This window comes from Columba livia, chromosome 13 (genome assembly GCF_036013475.1).
Source record: "Columba livia isolate bColLiv1 breed racing homer chromosome 13, bColLiv1.pat.W.v2, whole genome shotgun sequence".
NCBI classification, from domain to species: domain Eukaryota; kingdom Metazoa; phylum Chordata; class Aves; order Columbiformes; family Columbidae; genus Columba; species Columba livia.
In genome coordinates, this window is record NC_088614.1 from 19,036,920 (window position 1) to 19,053,052 (window position 16,133).

The 16,133-nt window shown below is 39.2% G+C and overlaps 1 long non-coding RNA gene across 1 annotated transcript in view; it reads right to left on the bottom strand.

Annotated features, from left to right (window-relative positions):
• LOC110362292 (uncharacterized) overlaps positions 1-4,385 on the bottom strand; it is a 122,443-nt gene extending 118,058 nt beyond the window's left edge. Inside the window, exon 1 of the long non-coding RNA XR_002419526.2 lies at positions 4,196-4,385. This is a non-coding gene — a long non-coding RNA (uncharacterized LOC110362292). The remainder of the gene's footprint in view (positions 1-4,195) is intronic.
• Positions 4,386-16,133: the final 11,748 nt, after the last annotated feature.

Here is a 16,133-nt window from a genome sequence, read left to right on the forward strand (position 1 = left end):
CTAAATTCATTTCCTGATCAGAGCTGAATTTTAAAGCTCTTAGAACATCGACTTCCATCTGAAAATGAGGGTAGGAGCAGCCAAGAAATTAAATGATTTACTACCAGACCATTTTTATTAGCTATGTGCCTCCCCACTGGCAATGCAACTTACGAGCCTGGAGCAATTCACTTTTATTCTGTAATGGGTTCCTTCCATGGCCTTCACTCAGAACAGCCAAGAGCAACAGAAGGAGCTTGTGCCTGACCTTTACTCATAATAGGAAAGAGATAAAGCTATAGCAGTGGTTTCTTGCAGCAGTTTTACAACATACTGCAACAGCTCATTACATATGGCAGGCTGACCTATGTATCGAATAGGTCAGTGTTTCAGGCAACCTGTCTTCAGCCTTCCAAAATGTCCCATCAACCTCTCCTTGTCATCTCTTGTTCTGCTTTGTTTCTTATGTTGTTGCTGTATGTTTTGCTGCAGACATACTGTGGCATTCTTTTGTGAACAACTTTCTGTGTCTTTTAGGTCTCCTGTGCAGTGTTGGCACTCCAAATTCTTTCCCTTTTCTGGTTTTAATTCCACCACCAATTAGGGAAGATGTTCTTCCTGGTTCTCAGAGATACAGGGTCACTTCTACAAAGGAACTGTTACTGCAGTAGCTCTAAGTTCTGTTCTGGAGAGAAAGGACAGGACCTACAGATGAAGCAAACATCATACACTCTTTGGCTAATTTGTTAGTGGTTCTGTGCACAAGGAGATGGAGAGAGGAGGCATTTTTCAGTATCAGACTGAAACTTTTTTTTTCCCCCCTCTTCCCCCCAAATTTTAATATGACTTGGTGACACTCTTATGCTTGTTTTCCACTGAAGTACAATGTCTGCTGGAAAAGCATGACAGAATGAAGGCAGAGCTGGAAAATTTACAATAGTAGCTCTAGATCTCTCTGCTTACAGACTAAGGAAGCTTCCATGGTTTTGGGAGTGAAGCAAGATGGGAGAAGTATCTTCAGTTTCATGAGAAACCTTTTTCTTTTGTCTCTTCAGTAACACCTCAGAGCTGTTTTCTTTGGGATACCTCAGGACTCACCTAGTAAATGATTCCAGTGCAACTTGAGGATCCTTTTACTTTTCTTTGTTTGTTTACTTTTACTTTTTTATATCTGACTTTTACTTGAGTGTCCTGGATTTACTTCCTATCTGTGGGCAAATTTAGAATATGGGAGAGATTACATTGGTGTGACCGAAACCTTTGAGATATCGTAGTTAGCAAACTTACATTTAGACACATGCTAGCAGAGAGGTATCACACTACACTGCTTTTCTTTTTAAACAGGCCTAGTAGGACATTGTCTTCAGCCAGCAAACACAAGTTAAGCACAGATGGGAACTTGGCCTGTGGCCATTTTATTGACCTGAAAGGAAGGTGCTTTACAAAGTTTAACTGGAACTGTTTAAATAGTAACACCATAAACAAGAAGAATCCTTCTTTCCCCCCACGTTCCCTTCCTCCCTCTGCCCTTAAAAATCAGAGCAGTCAAATGTCTAAAGCTGTTAGTGCTAAGGTAAGAGGCAAAATAAGAAGGTCAAGAGCTTTAAAAGTGTATAATCAGTCCCCATCTTTGTTTTTCTGATTAAATGTATAAATATAAACACAGAGCTGAGAGAGGCCAGATCTTTAGCAAGTCTATCACATAAGCATTTCCCTCACCACATTAAAGCTCTAAGTAGATATATAGCTACTTGGCATGTTGTTTCTATGCTTCTCCATGATGGAGAGAAGTGTACAAGCAGCAACTGAGATGGTGAACAGCAGCTAGACAAAGTGAAGGAGACTAGCAGGGAAGATGGCTCCAAGGCAGAATCTTCTCCAATATCTCATTCAGCTGTGTGCATTCTGTCACTTATGACCCAACCCACAGATAGCTCTCATTTAGGCTCTATCTCTGATTAACTCAATTTCAAGAAAGACCACTTACCGAAGTCTCAACTTCATCTATACTTTACACAGAATTGCATTGCAGAAACAATACCCACAATACAGAATCTTGATACTGCGGTGATACGAAGAGCCTATATTAAATGCATTACACCGTACCTTAAAAATTTTCAGGTTGTCAATACTATATTTCTTGCTTCCTGGTTTTTGACTATATGTCACTTTCAGGCTTTCACAGTTTGACAGAGGTGCCCAGGGATGCTTAGTGGTTTCCCACTAGTGGGAATATCAGTATATTCTGCCAGTATATTTCCAAGATACCTTGAATTCCTCTTAACTCCCTCAGGCTGTGGGAGTCTGTGCAGCTTTATAACCAGTCCTGGATGCACAGCAGTGGACACAGCAAATAAGGGATAGTTGTTAATTGATAAGGCCTTTGTGCTGCCTAAACAATGACATTTCTGTAGAGATGGAAGATTTATTTTCCATCTCTCCAGAAAAATAATCCAGAAGGACTGAAATATGAAATCTTAGGAAGACTAAAAATGCAGTGGCTCACTTGAGTCTGAATGTGAGCTGGAAAGGAAAATGTTTCTTAACTGTTCCTGCAGTAGGATAATGCATGACAAATACAGTGACAGTATTTCTCCTTAGTTACCTCCCTAAATATAACATAGCATATATGAAGTGCAAGATGATTCAATAGAGATTTCTTTTGGTCTCTGGTAACCCAGTTAAGTGCACAGTGCAGAAGCTGCACAGATCCGGAAAAAGATCTAACTGTTAACACCTGAAGCACTGCATACAGTCAGACTACACGACAGTTTCTCTTTACAAAACCATTTGTATTTTAAGTACTAACAATATCTGGATTTTATTTTTCTATATTTCTTCATATATACAAAGTGTATTTCTTATAACTAAAGGGAGGGTGGTCAACGAAGTGCCCGATCCATATAAACAGGGGAAGGTAATCTGGCTCAATAATTCAATGCTGGAGTCAGTGCATGAAAACAAAAAGCTGATTGACTTCAGGAGGCTGTGGGGCTGAGGCCTACAGACCCATCTCTTGAAAGTTCATGAAGATCTGCAACTATTGGCAGGTGGAAGGAGGCAGAATTTAGGCTGGGACAGACTTGTGGGAGAGTTTGAAAAACAACTTTTGACTATTCATACAGGTTCAGGGGATTGATATATGGAATACAGATTTGGCAGCCTGAATCTCATCAGCCATCTGAGTTGCAACTGTAAAACTTGTGATTGACCTGAATCCATTTTTCACTGCCCAGGGCAGTAAGTGGGCACTCTCTAAAAGCAAGAGCTATCAAAGATCTAAGGAGATCTCAGTTCAGATGCTCAGAAGCCTCATTGCTCTTTAAAAGTCTTTAGCATTCCTTTTAATTGGGCAAAACCACTTTTTGTGAACTTGACGTAATTCTGTGTAATCTTAAAGCTTTTACATCATCTATTTTTAAGTAATGTGCCTTCTGGCAAAAATAATGTTACAATGTAATTAGACTCTATAGTCTGGAAAGAAACCCTCGTTTTAAATGCACTATTACTGGAAAGCTATTTACACAGCAGATGTTGTGAAGATATCTGCTGCTTTTCCATTCTGTCCGCTAACCTTACTCTGACAGTACTAGTTTGTAGACATACAGATATAAATTCTCCGTAAGCATTTTGTAATGCTAACAGCAAAATTATAAATTGCAGCTAATGCAGGAAGATGTTCAAGTATTTTACAAAAATATTGCCTTTTTCTTTGCATTTGAACAGATCCTTACTAATCTCGCCTCCTTCAGTCCCCAGCCAAAAATATTTGTTGTGCTTGACTCTGTTGGCTTATTCGGCTCAGGAGTAGTAATCAAGTATTTCAGTTATACTTAGTGAATAGGGTAAATAGTCCCTGTAGTTGTTCATTAAAACCTCCATGATGTATGCATCAATTACCAAACAGCTTGAACAAAACAGAGGTAAATTAACTTTCTGAAACACACTGTCATAGCCAAGAGGAGTGTAAAGCATTAAAAGTGATTTCATGGCTTAAAGTTCATCTGAAGTACTATTAGCTTTAAGTCCAATTTTCAACTGTCAAGGGAAATATTTACAATAGTAATTTCAGATCATTATCTTAACATTTCAATGCAAATAGCCACAATTTAATTCATTATTACTCACATTACATCTTTATTTTGCCACCAACTGGTGGCTGACATTTCCCAAGCTACCAGGAAGAAATGCTAATTAGACTGATGTGCACTCTTACCCTTTCTCAATTTCATCATGTTTGTTCTTCAGTGACATGAAGCATTTCCCTCCTTCTGGTCAACCATTGCCTTTTATCCTCTGCATCTCCACAGTAATCCAGTTGGCAAATTGAAATAGAGATGGGGCAAGTAAAATAATTGCCTGCTTTCTGTCTTTTTGGTTAAGTAGCTGAGAATATTTGTGCTAGTATGACAAAAATGACCCACTTCCCTCAGCCCACCCACCCAACTTAATTTAGAAAATCTGAAGTGATCTCTGGAGTGGAATACTATATGCATTAATATGCAAATGAACTGCCAAGAAAGTTCAGATTTGCATTTAGACTGGACAAAGGGGAAGGAAATGGCTTTCTCATGCTGTTCCCTTGCATCACCACAATTTCACAAATTACTAATCCCAGAAATGATGCCAGAAGGGACTTTCTCACTACATTTCATTCATGCTTAGATGAGTTTGATTCATCTCAATGTGCCTGGCATTTTACAGTAAACCTGCAAATTTAAAGTGCAAGCAGAACCTCGGTGGCTTTGCTAAGAATTGAATGTGTTTGAAATAAACACAATTAGTAATCAAATGAAAGAGTCCCTCCTACTAGGGGCTAGAATAGTAATAGGCAGGGGGTAAAATAATCTTAGGGAAGTTTCCCTAAGAATTAACAACTATGCCAATGAGAACATCTTATGTCCATTAAGAATAATATTATTCCAGTGTGTATATGGGCCACAAGTAAAAGATTTAGCCAGTGAATGCCAAAATTATTGAGAGGAATGAAAAAGGAACCTTTAAGGCAAAACAGTAATCTAGTTAGCAGGTGGACGGAGTTTAATCCTTCTCCTCCTGATTTGCAATCTGCAGTTTAGACAGTTTGCAAAATGAGGAATCATTCCTGGGCTTAAAATTCAGGTCCTTTCCAATATGTTCAGTTTCTTTTGCTTTTGGAATAGAGTCCCTCCAAAATAAATAGTATTTTTCAACAGATGTTTTCCTGAAGACTTTTGCTATGTCTAATAACTGTTTTAATCAGGGAAGCATTGGTTAATTTTTTATTTTATTTTAATTTATTTTTAAATCAAGGGAATAAGTGTTTCTGTATCTGAAAACAGACCAGCTTTCAGTAGCATAGGTGCCCCAACAGGCAGGTACTTTTCAAAAAGAGGTATAATGTTGAAAAAGTACCTGCCCTGGGGCATCAACAAATAGGAATTTTGAGATCAGTTTTATGTTTGCCTCTTAATCTTTCTGAGGGATTTTTTTTCTCCTCCCAGCTACTGTAGCAAAGAAAATACTGTAAGTCATCACATTTCTGTTTGCCAACATTTATTTGCCCTTTGGTTTAAATGTGTACAGTGGGAGGGTAATAGGGCAGTGCCTTTTACTGCTGGGGATACATTTTGTTGTGTCTGTTTTTGGCTGGCTAGAAATGAAGTATTAGTACTTGTTCACTGGAGAAATGCAACCAAGTTTTTGTATGTCGAGGAGATTTTTTTTCCCCTCCTCCCACCTCACCCTGCCATCCTCCTCGGAACACCCCCTGGGGCTGTCTGCTCAGTGAATAAATGGACATTTTATTACCAGAATAATCTGTCCATTTTAAAACCTTCCCCATGTCTCCACATGAGGAGAAGGTAGACCATTGCAGCCTTCTTTTATTTAATGTACTGTGCAGCACAGCTGGTTAAATGGATGAAGGAAACTGCTTAAATACTTTGTTCAAATGAGGACAGAGCAGCACTGCTGGTGTGGAGGGGAGGGCGTTGGGATTTGGTGGATATAGCACTATACAGCAAAACCCAGTCTGACGCATGTCCTCGTGGTGCTTTAGATGGTGGAAAAAGCCATGTGTGTAAGACACTGGTCATCTCAGCTGAGGTTTCAGTCCTTCCCCAAATCCACAACATTAGCTTTGTATTCCAGGTTTAACTTAACAAATATTCAGAGTTAGCAGACCAAGAAGAGCAGCCTGAACATGATTTGCCATCTGCTTGCACTTTGCATTATTAAGCTAAAGCACATGGGACCCAGGAAACCTGCAGTTTTCACTACTATTGTATTTTACTTCTGTTTCCCATGAGTATACAGTGCACAAGAGGATGACCAATCCAGCTAACCTATCTAGTTTGGGATTTTTTTGGTGATTTTTACAGTGCCATGTAATTCGTTTTTCCCATGCTAATATTTCGTTTCTTAATATCCATCTGGCTTCCTTTGTATTTGATTTGTGGTCCTCTGTAGATTGCCCACTATGATTCGCTGTCTTTGTGTGCTATTCTTAATGCTGTCAAGCATCCTTTTCCCTTGTTTTCAGACCAAGGGTTTTTTTTTATTCAGGGGATTGTCTGTTACAGTATTTTTGTTACTGTTCTTTTGCTTTCTGATGGAGAGTGAACTTCTTTGCTCAGTACTGGAAATGCTAAAAGAAGACGGCTGAACCACAAGACAAACAATGTTTTGGTTGTAGGTGTTTTACTTAATCTGTTTTGCCAATAGATTAAAAGGCATTCTTGTAACAAAGTACAATTGTTGACTCACTGTTAGCCACAACCAGAGATGGTTAGAATGACAGTCACTAGGCCCAGTTCTCTGTGATGGACTCGGCTCTGTTGGTACCATGCTGCAGCACGGCCCATAACGACTTGGAAGAACTTTCCAAACTGCCTGCCATGTATGTTAGTAATGTGCCAGTGTGCAGCAAGTGAGGAGCTGTTCTGTGGGCTGTTAAACTTCATTGGTTTTGACAAGAGCTTTGGAGGGGGCTGTAGCAAACAAGAGGAGAGGATAACTTCGTCAGCAGTCTAACATACTCCATGGGGTATGTTAACTCAAACCCCTTAGTATTCTTACCTAGTAAATCAGTGAGTAATTGCTAGTATGTGTTGCATTCATATCCTAATTTATGCTCAGTAATTTCCTTGTGTAGTCTAACCTTAAGAGCTTGACTATCTCTGTATGCTTTCTTGAAAAGCTTTGTCTTAAGCTTTCTGGTTTGCTGCATAATCAGGCTGATTTTCAGGCTTATTCATGGCTTTCCTTTGGCCTAAGCTCTTCTTAGGCTTTCAGTTTGAAGAAAACAATCCTGATGAGCAGCAGATTAGCATTAAACAGCTTTCCTAAAAGAATGGTTGTTAAATCATCACAATTTTGTTGTGATTAGTTCCTGCAAATAATGAATGTCTCTGGGCTAAGCAATTCTCTCTCCCAGTATGAGGAGTCATTGCCATCTTCTTTTTGATTATGGCAGCCTGAATGATCTTGGCCTGTCCTTAGGTGATGCTGTGATTCTTTCTTCCAAGTCCACTTTCTCCTTCTCTTTGCACAGTAGCATACTGCACAATGAACCGCTGAAGTCTCCATTATCAGTTCTGAATTAAAGAGACTCACATCCAAGGTTATAATGTGTCCATCTGTGTTTTGAGCTGTTGGGTAGGTCTAGAAATTTACAGTGTTTTTTGGTACTATAACTACTGAAGCATCTTCTGTTGGCTTAAAGATCAGGATGCTGGACCTGTCCTGGTGTCCCTCCAATTTAAGGGTTAGAATATTGATGTTGGTACAATCTTAAAGGAATGGTTGTATCAAGCCCAACTTGTGAAAAAAAATGTGGACAATTGCTCTTGTATACCTACTCTATCCATGCTCTTACATACCCTTGCTCTACCGTTTGCCTATAGGGGTAAATGGAAAAAAGTTGCTTGTTAATTGGATAGTTCTGAATCTCTGCATCTGTATTTTATTTTTTATGATTCTATCTTAACTATCACAATTTTTTGCGTGTAGGGAAACAGTACAACATATCAGAACACAAAGATCTATTGAGTTTTTGATAGTCTCCGCTACTAGCCCTGTTATAGCAATGTGTTGTTAGAGGGTTTTTGTTAGTTTAGGTTTGTTTTGGGGTACTTGTGTTTGTTTGAAGCTTTTTGTTTGGTTGTGTTTTGGGGGGCTAAAGGCTCTCTGGGAAAAAAACCAAACCAAAAACAAAGCTACAAAAAACCCAATGTATTTACAGCAAACACTGTTGGTTTGTCTTACCAAGCTGGACTTGCAACCACCTACTCTAACAGTGTCTGTACTCACCTTGTGCTTTAGTCATGGCATGTGAATATTTTTCTCTACATACTTCTTTTGACTGTGATGAAATGTGATTCAATGACCTTGCATTAGGTAAGAAAAATCATCTGATCTAAGAGAGTCTCTGAGGAAACTGGTGAAGTTCTTCATAGTTTTCATGAGTTTCTTTAACAGGTACAACAGAGAGTGGAGGGTCTCTGGACATCAGTGAGACAAAAAACGTATTTATTCCTGCTTAGGACAGGAGTTATGCTTTAAAACCTTGAATTCCAACATAACTTTCTGTGAAGAGAGAACTCCTCTGCAGGGCATCAGAGTGCCCCTCTGCAGTCACTGGATTACTCAGTTTCCCTTAAAACCCTCTGAAAAAGAGAAACATTCAGCATGGAATGTCAGTGACAGGAGAAGTTGTTTTGTCTCTCTATGAGGAAAAGGACAAGTGCATTGTTAAGGTGTCCTTGCAATAGTCATTTTAATATTAATAAAGGTAGCAAACATGTGCACTTTCTACCTCAGTACTGCCAATTAGAGAATGATACTCCTGCATGTTCTTTCTGCACTCTGCTTTTTTGCAGTGCTTTCACCTATGCCATCTGGGATGTTTGTATTTCTTGATGACCTTTTCAATAGTTTGTTGTTCTTATTCTTCTGTCCATGGGTAATAGATGGAATTCTCCAAGGAAAGCTACTCGAACATATGGCAAGGTACAATATTATAGCATGTAAACTGGCATTCATTACTGCCTCTCTGTACAGTTGACTTCTCTAGATTTTTGTTTGGGAAAAGGTTTTATTATTAATAACAGCTCTAACTTGGAGAGAGAGCCCCAGTATGTGATAACTGGATTGATGTGTGAAGCAAATTCTTACCAACTGGGGAGCTAGGCCAGGCTGTGGATGGAGACTTCAGACATACGAAATGATGACTGTGGGCAAAAGTTAATTTTTAACAAGAAGAGGTACAAGATGAGGTAGACACAATGAAGAGTCTTTGTTTTGTTTTGAACATGCCTTTTATGCTTTTTTTTTTACTTCCCCTCTCATACCAAAATCTACCATGCGTAGAGATAAGAAACATTTGAGTACTAGGGCAAAAGCATTTGTGATTCAGTGGTTTCATACTTGGGGCTATAAAGGCCAAAACTGAATGGAAGAAGTCACAAGGTGGGAAGGCTGCCATTAGTTAGACAGTAAGGATGTAAATGTCACAAGAAGGAGTGCTACAGGGTGGGCAGGGAAAACCTGTGCACATTGTGAAGGTAATAAAAATTTTGGCTTGGTGAGATGTGCCACAGGTGTAGTGAAAGGGCTGAGAGGTAGCCCTAGTATGGGTTAAATGATGGGGCTATTTTTGCAGCTTGTGTTTCCTGATGACCTTTTCAACAGCTGCTTGCTTTTGTTCTTCTGGCCATATGAGAGAGTTAGAATTCTCCCAGGGAGGCTGCTTGAATGCCTGCCATATCCATCCATTTGTGTGAATAAAAAGGGTATTGTGTGGACATCATAAAAATCAGAGAAAATATGGAGGCTACTAAATTAAGATGGAAAACAAGTGATGCATTATCAAGTAGTTTCGTTGTCAAAATGAAAAAGTAGTACTGGATAATTTACAAGTCTGTGGAGGAACAAATGACAAAACTTCATAACACTTTACATATGTTAGGAGAAAGATGAATGGACAGTAATCTGATTGACAGGAAGAATAGTGAGAAATCCCCAAGGCAGTGGAGAAAGCAAGCAAAAGAATGGTTTTTGCTTCAGTGGAAAGAAAGTAATCTGAAATTTGACTAAAGATGTGAAGGTGAAGGAAATGCTGGTGGATCATAAGCAGAGATGTGTAAAGAGGTGTGGGGGATTAACCAGAACTAGCAGCATAGATGGTCGATAGGTGATGTCAGTTTTGAGAAAGAAGCAAGAGGAAAGGACACTTGATCGGATGAGGAAGAGATTAAAAAAAAAGGCACTAATATTGCTGCTGAAAATAGCTAGAGAGGATGTTGTTATTTACAGCTTACAGCTTCTGCAAGGTCAAGAAAAAATCTGCAGATGCTGTGTAGTGAGGGTTTCAATCAAGAAAGCACATATTAGCAGGGATATTTATGTTAACACACAAAGTGTAATTGATACTTTCAAATTTAGAGCTCAAATTCTAGTTATTGAAAAACCGTACAACAGGAAAACAACCTCATAATTTTTTGCATAGTCTTCCTCTATAATACATTGATTTCATAGATCTTACCATTCAAAGAAATTACCGGACTGACAGTCCTAGACTGAGATTTGCTGTTTAACCCACGCAGGTTGTTAAATCAATCAATGGTGATAAGATAGGATATACCACACTGCCTAGTCACAGAGCTGTAAATGACAATCTGAAGCATCCACTACTGTGTGGCGCTGTATTTGGTGATGTTACAGCTGTCTTTAGTAAGGTTGCCAACAGATATTAATTTGGGGAGTGGAACTGGGTTGCTGATGATCTAGAACTGGAGAGAGCTCCATCAGGGTTATTTTTGGGTAAGATACTGCACTGTGGAATGATATCAACAACAATAGAGGATCTCCACTGTCGAAGTTGTTGTAAAACGTTCAGTTCAGGGTTGCAGTTCCAAATAATATTGTCAATAACATCTCAAATGAAGTGGACCCTCAGATCAATGTAGCAGATAACCTAGTCCATTTATTATGTTTGAGAGAATAAATGCTTCTATCAGTTCTGACAAAGACCAAAACCCAGTAATTTCTGGGAAGATCTTCAGCATGTTTCAAATATTTCACTCCTGTTGGTTTCAGCAGAGCTGTTAGCACTTCTGTAATTCCAAATTCTGAGTATTACAGCAAGTGGGGAGCATGTGCCCGAGGAAAGCACGCACAAAACCAATTCTCTTATTCTGTGTTTACTTACTCTGTGGAGTTGTCTCAGAGCAGCAACTACAATCTGGAAAAACAAGATTGCTTCCCTCTGGACCCAACTTGCATAAATATTTCAGTGGATAGATACATAAATTAAAAAAAAATATGTGGTAAATAGAAAGGATGAAAAAGCAAATCTGAGATGGACTTATTTGTAAACCAGTAAATACTACATTGTCTTTACAAAATAAAGTTCCATAAAGGACATCAGATTATCAAAGTTATGAGAAACGCTTCCTGGATCTGGAAAGGGATGACTCTCAGGGTCCTAAACAACTTAAAGGTCAATTAACCAATCTATTTGATGGTAGCCTTTTAATAGCCAGCTGTCCGGCATTGGCTATTTGATACTTTATGATTTCTTTATTTTGTGTTACATCCTGTTATCTCTGTCATAATCTTTCCTAAGCAATTATTCAGCTTAGAAAGATTCTGCACTGAGCATTGCTAATGTCCTGTGGTTTCTTTGCCCATCTGAGCTGTCATATGGTGCTCTTTCCAAAACCACATTTGTGGAGCACAGCTTTGGAACTGTTTAATTTTCTGGAGAAGAGTTTATTATTAAACACTAGACTGTTATCAAAACAATTCAATATGCATGACCCAAATCTATTTGTGGTTAAATAGTAAGGTCTGGAGGTTAATAAAAAGAACTGCGGCAAGCTGCTCACAAGATAATTCAAGAAACTTATAAAAGATCACAGAACTCCAGTCATTTTCCCATTAAGCTTAAGATAAAATGTCAATTCAAAAGGAAGGTGATTCATCTATATTATACATTCTCAGCAATATTGAGAGACATTCCATTGTTTTAAAGGTTAGGTGAGAGAAACAGGAACTGTGTGCAGCTGGCAAAAAGTTACTTTTTTTTTCCTAAATTTAGCAGAATGTTTTTTTCTTCTCTCTTCTGGTAACTTTAAAAAACAAACAAACAAAACCAACCACCCAAAACCAAACCAACAACAAAAAAAACCCACCCTGTCCTTAACCTTGTCAGTGTGAATTGCTGCAGTGGGAAGGGGACATAAATCAGCTTCCAGTTCAGCATTTAAGCAAGCACAGTCACTTCTCAAGTGCTGCTGAGTGTCACAGCAAGACAGGGAAGGGAAGTGGCACTAAACGACTCCTGAAAAGTCAGTAGGCTTATTAAGTCTTACTTAAAAAGTTGATTGGGGAGCTAATTTAGAGCTCCCCTGTCCTGCCTTTTAAGTATGATGAAAACCCTTAAAAGACTCTCACTGGTGCTAACAGATTCAGAGTGGCATTGAGTGTAGATGTGAAGTGGGAACAGGGAAACACAAAGTTAGAAGAATTGGTTGCCTTTAGAGTCCATGCCTGTGCATTTTTCCTGAAGGAAAAGTGGCACGTGAAGGATATTTTACTGCCTGTTGCTGACATTAATATCTTTTACTGAACAGTGGGCCAGAGTCCTGCCATCAGAAGCCTCTTTTTCATCCTCTTTGTCAGTGTATAGAAACCTAATTTGGGTCTAAATGGCATGCCTGCATACTCTGATTTCATAAGCAGTATGAAGGGGCTGTGGGGTAAATATTAATAACAAACCCTTTGCTGGTGATAATGCATTCCCTTATTGTTCGTGTGGCACCTGTGATATCATGTGAAGAGCCAACCAAGCAATGAAAAGATGGCATTGGAAACTGTTGTTCATGCTCTAAATTGCTTCTAAGCTGAGCCTTCAAAACTGGATGTCATTTAATAGCGAACTGCCTGCCCTTTTAATGGAAATGTCAGTCCTTTTGAAAGTTCTTGTTTAGAGGAACCATGCGGTAGACAATATTCCTAATGAAGATCTTCTTCCTTTGTCTCTGCACTTGCCCTCTCTTTTATTTTGTTTCATAAAGATCCCAGCCAGGACTCTTCAATTGTGGGAAACGCTTCTCATTTTAACAACTGTTTTGTAGACGTTCTTGCTAATGCATTTTGTCCGCCTTTGTTTTCCAGCCTCCCATTCTATTGTCATCTTTCAAAATGACAGGAGACAGAGCTTTTTCATTAGGAAAAGAGCTAAGACGAGACAGTACAGCTCAGGCTGTGCTTGGAAGAAAGAACAAAGGCTTGACTATTTAATCTTAAACTCACTACAGGTGCATATTCAACAAGTTATTATTATCTTATGGCCATTGAAAGTATACTAGTTGGAAATATTTTGAGAATAATTTTTTAAACTATAAATTCAATAATGTGACCCTTAACAGCATCTGAGATTATTTTGTTATCTATGGAGTGTATAAATGCTTGCTTTTACTCTCTCCCAGTCCAGACTTAATATACATTGCTAGTTTGAACTTCAGGGAAAGAAGATTAACATTAAATACAAGTGGTTTCCACCTTCCAGGTGGAACAAGCTGAACAGTACATGTATAGGTAGTTATGGTACCTCTTGACTTCCTAAACAGACACAGGTGTTGTGCATCCTCTTGTGTTTCCCAGCACCATGGCAGCAGGAGTGCTGATGCTGGAGCTGACTCTGCTGTTAGAGCTATGTGCCTAATATTCATTTAGGCTAAACATTCACTTTTGGACCCTGGAAAGACAGCAGGGTCTCTATCCTCACATGGCTCCAGATTTTCCTCTGTTTGTGATTTCAGCTTTCTTAGAATGCATCTCGTGTGGATATTTGTAGGCATTCTTGTCAAGTTTCTCCTCTCCTCTACCACTCTATTTTTTTATTCTTCATCAGCAAGTTCTAGGATCTCTTTCAGGCTGCTGTCATGGCTGCTACTATAAATGGACAGGACAATCCCCTTTCGGACTCAACAACTTTAAATCCATGTCTTCCAGCAATCAGAAAACACAGAGCATTGGTACATATGCCCCAGCTTTTTGTAACATCCCTGGTTACTACTGAAACAGAAAAACAATCCGTAAGAGGATATTTCCAAGTATTACTGGAATCACCATCCCCTATTATTAAACAATGTGTTAACTGTCCAAAAGCTTTATTTAAAGAAAATACGCATTTGTCTTCCTTTCCCTGAGATGGGAAAAAAACAGCATTAAATTGTCTGTCCATGAGAGCCAGTGAATGTAACAATGCATGTATATAAATTCTTATATATATATGTGGAGATACACACAGGCATATATTTAGCAAACTTAGCGCTTGCCTCTTCTTTGTTCACTAATGATAAGGCAGAACAAAGTGTGGTGCTATGTGTGATATTCTTGTCCAGTGAGGAATACCTCAGTCTTTAACTCTGAAATGCAGACCACTGTATATATGTATAGATAGTAAATGCGTTATTTAATCTCTGGGGTACCAATGAGGGAAATAACAGGTTGACTCCTCGGATCTCAAAACACATACTCTTCACAAATAGGCATGTTATTAATGTTACCACTATGTTACCAGTCTTCCATTGTACCAAATTTTGTGTTAAATTCACTTTCTGCATGTCATTTCTGTACTATTATTATTATTATAATCAGGAAGTTGAATTGATTTAATTGCTCCAGTTAGAGCTTACTTTAAATTTGCAATATTATTGAACCTGCCTTAAAAGGCAGACAAACTAATTGTATTGTTAATGACAGGCTGAAATAGATTAAAAAAGTGTTATTCTTTTGGTATTTCTAGTTAAATGCTCAGCAAAGTATGCTGGATATGCAAGACAATCCTCTAACATTGAAAGAGTGGCTTCCAGCTGAGGCCAGTTCAGCATACACTCATAGCATACACTCAACACCTGCTGGCTCACCCAGGGGGAGGCTCCCTTTTGGCTCCTCAGGCAGAGCTGCTGCCAGGGCACCACATGAATCCCATTCCGAGTGTCAGACGCAGCCGTGCGTAGGACAAACAGCCAGCATGACACCCTGCCAGATGAGGACTCCACTAATTGGTTGGTCTCCCCTAGTTTCTGACCACCCATTGACAGACACAATAACAACATCCCAAAAGAAGAAGTGGTTGTGCCAGGATGAAACAAACTCTGATGGCTCTCCCCAGTGATGTTCTGGCATTGTGGTTCATGTTTGTGCAAAATAATAATGGTTTGTGGACCTGAGCCTATAAAGAGCTGTTAAGCACTCTGTGTTACTGCTAATTTTGTCTAGAATCCAAGTTCTGTCATCGGTCTGAAATAAGTTAGTGCTTCCATGTTAGTTCCTTTCTAAAAGCACAGTTGTGTTTTGGAATCTGGTACAATTCAGGGAGAGTTATTTTGTTACCGGTGTCTGGCAGACTATTGTAGCATATGGCAGAAGTGTATAGGCAAATGTATAGGATATTTCTCCCCACAAAGCCTCAGAATTCTTTTATTGTCAAAAGCCTGGCTTATCTCTCAGTGTCCTTCAGCTTCTTCAGCAGCATCGATTGAAGTTTGGCTACTGGGCACAGCAGCTGTTTGACAACAAAATATACTGTACTGACCTCATCATCAGTTTGAACAGATATGTCTCTGTAGGGAACAAAACAACAACACAAACAAACACGCCACCTCCACACAAACACACAAATTCAAATCAAAACCAACACCAACCAACACCAACAACAAAAAGAGTGAGGGTTGACTGGGTAAAGGCAGAAATGAGCATAAGAATACTTATGTGAGAGACTGAGCATGGGGGAATGGCAGTGCTGCTCAAGAAAACACATTTATGAGACTAAATGAGCCTGAATGTGAGGGAACTTGGAGGAGGGCAGGAAGAGAAATAGAGACCCTAAGTCAATGACAGCAAAGAGTAACTGGAGAACTTAACTCTACACCCTAAGCTACCCCAAAGATGAAATAATTTTCCTCTGAACTTTTTCATCTGGGTGATGTGTGGGGTTCTTGGGTGAGAACTTAGCCCTTACCTATGTAAAGAGTAAGGTTTGGAGAGAGCCAAAGCCTAGTGCTGCAGTTGGAGTGGGACTGCAAAAGGATGCCAAGGGTAAGTGTGGATTGCATAAGGAATTATCCTCTGAGACTGTTTTCATCCCTTTCCACATTCTG